Source organism: Ornithorhynchus anatinus, chromosome 14 (genome assembly GCF_004115215.2).
Source record: "Ornithorhynchus anatinus isolate Pmale09 chromosome 14, mOrnAna1.pri.v4, whole genome shotgun sequence".
Classification (NCBI taxonomy): domain Eukaryota; kingdom Metazoa; phylum Chordata; class Mammalia; order Monotremata; family Ornithorhynchidae; genus Ornithorhynchus; species Ornithorhynchus anatinus.
This window is the reverse complement of record NC_041741.1, coordinates 30,281,903-30,285,353: the sequence shown is the minus strand read 5'-3', so window position 1 is coordinate 30,285,353 and position 3,451 is coordinate 30,281,903. Positions and strand designations below refer to the sequence as shown.

The 3,451-nt window shown below is 40.7% G+C and overlaps 1 non-coding gene across 1 annotated transcript; it reads right to left on the bottom strand.

Annotated features, from left to right (window-relative positions):
* Nucleotides 1-204: 204 nt before the first annotated feature.
* Nucleotides 205-342, bottom strand: LOC114816780. The gene has a single exon (XR_003764588.1). It is a non-coding gene; the product is annotated as a small nucleolar RNA SNORA7 (small nucleolar RNA).
* Between the last annotated feature and the right edge of the window lie 3,109 nt (nucleotides 343-3,451).

Below are 3,451 nucleotides of genomic sequence, written 5' to 3'. Positions count from 1 at the left end.
GAGAGATGCATGACAAGTCATAAATTGAACTTAAAGTACTTATTACATTTTAGCCGTGATTTTTTTGTGTGGAATTAAGCACTTACTATGGGACTGGCATTGTACCAAGTGCTGGGGTAGAAACTAGTTATTTACCATTGCCTTCGTGAGTCTCCACCCTCGACTCTCTCCCATGCTGCTGCTGCCCAGCACAGGTGAGTTTTGACTCGTAGCAGGTGGCCTTCCACTCGCTAACCACTGCCCAAGCTAGGAATGGAATGGGTAGGCCTCTGCTTGACTCTCCCTCCCGTAGTCAAGACTGGTAGAGGACTGGAAACTCTCCAGGTGTGACCCTTAGAGAGAACTCTGACCTGTAGGCATTTGATATTCACCCCACCCTCAACTCCACAGAACTTGACACTGCCTCTCACAGCCCAAACTGGTAGAATACTGGAAACTTTCCAAGTGCTATCCTGATAGGGCCCTACACTTCTTAGTAGGAGTAAAAGTTCTTAATAAGGGTAAGCATATCCCTGGGGTTTTCAACTTGGACAACACACATTTCTCAACTTGAAATATATGGTCTCTTTGGCACAGTTATTTCATGTGTATGGGGCCTGAGTTGCCTTTTGTGTTTCTGTAAATCAATCACCAGTATTTATTGAGCTGCTGTTTTGTGTACAGCTCCGTACTGTGCTAAGTTCCTTGGGGAGTACAATAGCATGAGAAGACATGATCCCTGCCTTCAAGGAGGTTGCCATCTAGCCAGAGGAAGTAATGAGAATATGGATTGTTTTTCTTCAACATAGCCTGGTGTTTAGGCCCCAGGATCATCCCAATATCTTGCATTTAGTGATTGGACATATGTTCCATTCTGCCACCCCAAATTGTCAGAGCCCACGAAGGCCCTATTTTTGGCTTTGATAGTGGCAAAGATACAATATCCATAAATACAGCAGCAAATGGAGTTGTAGAGGAGAAGTTCTATCACCACCTCTTCTTTCTTGTTTTTCTCCTCATTTTCTTTCTCCTCCTCCTCCTCCCCCCTCTCAATAACATACCTTGACAGAATTTAAGGATAATTTCCCAGACCATTTCCTGGAGTTTTTCTGGGATGATTACATTGAAAGTCCCCTTCTAGACTGTGAGCCCATTGTTGGATGGGGATTGTCTCATTTGTTGCTGAATTGTACTTTCCAAGCACTTAGTACAGTGCTCTGCACACAGTAAGTGCTCAATAAATAGGACTGAATTAATGAAATAGTTCCAACTAACCTCTGCGCTGGAAATGTACCGAGCCATAATCGGGGGAGGGTGGGGGTTGGAGAGAGACCAAGACATCCCTGCTCTCCATCTTCCTCTCACTAATTCTCTCTCCTGTGTTTTCTCATCTGTCTTTTGTCTGTTTTCACCTCAAATTTATTTTCTGTCTGATTTGTCCTCCTGTTTTCTGTCTTTCTCTAGTTCCTCTCCGGGGTGTATATGTAATATGAATATTTCATAAAAATAAGGCAATAACACAAATGTAAACTTATGCATTATATAAAGATAAATATGTAGTTAATGCAGCAAGAGTATTATAACAGCAAATATATTAACACTGGGAGATGCATCTCTCTCAATGTAAATATATCAATATAAATGTATTGCTATATATCTACCAATATAAATCATATACATATATTTATATATTATATCAGGAAAGACAGAATTATATCAGGAAACTTATAGATACTTCTAAGTATTGTGTTCCTTTCTTTGCATCTTGACCCCAGAACCTTGAGGTCCAACTCTGGTCTGACTTTGAGCTCTTAAAAACCCTAGTGTCTCTATCTCCTGGGTTGTCAAGTCCACTGAAAACTTCCCAAAATACTAAGCTAATGGGTTGTGAACACTAACCAATCAGCCTTCAGGCAAGAGGCATCGGAACTGCCAGAATACCACATTTCATTTGTGGAGATGGAGGACCTTTGTCTTGTGTGTGATTTAGAAATCAATTTAATCTCCCTAGACAAATGGTGTGTATCTTTAACTCAGGTACTTAATTACTTCTAACCAAGAGGGAAATAGACACATTCTGTCCTTTGATTTCTGTGTGCTAAAGTGTAAGATTTCATTATTGTGCCCTATTCTGGGGAGAATTAGACTCTGTTGAATAGAATATGACAGTTCAAAGGAGTATGAAGAAACTGAGGTGATCTTGTTGCCCACTGATCCAGTGAAATCAAATGTTTCTAGTTTGCTTGCATAAAGCATAAGAGGTGTATGTGGCCCATCATACTGATCCATTAGTACCGTCAAAAGTGTTGTCTAAAAATCTGTGTATTACTGTGAGCCTCATAGGGGACAAGGACTGATTATTCTACAGTGCTTTCTTTTTATTGGTACTTGTTATATGCTTACTATGCACCAGACACAGTAATAAGCACTGGGGTAGATATAAGTTAATCAGGTTGGACATAGTCTGTGTTCCACATGGGGCTCACAGTTTTAATCCCTATTTTACGGAAGAGGAAACTGAAGCACAGGGAACTGAAGCACACCGGGAAGCAGCGTGGCTCAGTGGAAAAGAGGGCTTCGGAGTCAGAGGTCATAGGTTTGAACCCCGACTCTGCCACTTGTCAGCTGTGTGACTGTGGGCAAGTCACTTCACTTCTCTGTACCTCATTTCCCTCATCTGTAAAATGGGGATTAACTGTGAGCCTCACGTGGGACAACCTGATTACCCTGTATCTACCCCAGCGCTTAGAACAGTGCCCTGCACATAGTAAGCGCTTAACAAATACCAACATCATCAAGTTGTGAGCTGGATACACAGCTGACAAGTGGTAGAGCTGCGATTAAAACTCACAGCCTTCTGGCCATGCTGCACTTTGCAAGCACTTAACAAATGCCACAGTTATCACCCTGAATAGGTAGTAGGAGTCTTAAAAACAGTCAGGTTTTGCATGCAGCAAATGCATATAGTGAAGGCGATAGACTCATACAGACGTAAGCTGCTTCAGATCTTGGTTCCTAGAGAGACTGAAATTAAAAATAAAACAAATAAAATAAAATAAAATTATTTCTAACAGGAATAATGCTGCCCCTTGTAGCAATGAGCCCTCCAAGCTGTGTAGGAGGGCAGTGCATAGCAGAGTTTGTTCACTCAATTGTATTTATTGAGCACTTACTGTGTTTGCTTTAGTATAAATGGAAAGCATTTCACCACCACAAGTGTCATCGAAAATGAGTGAATTGTTTCAACACACCTTCTCTTCCTTTACTTCCTTTAGATGCATAGAAATCTAGGATGCATGATTTCTATGCATCCTAGAAATCTAAAAACATGGTTTTTATTATTAATGTTCTCTAACATCAAGTTTTCATGTACTAGGTCTCACAAGATTTAGTGAAGCCAAAGGGAAAACTTGAGAAATCACCTGCAGTATTGGCTTAGTAACAAAATTCTTAGTTGCAATTAAATTAATCC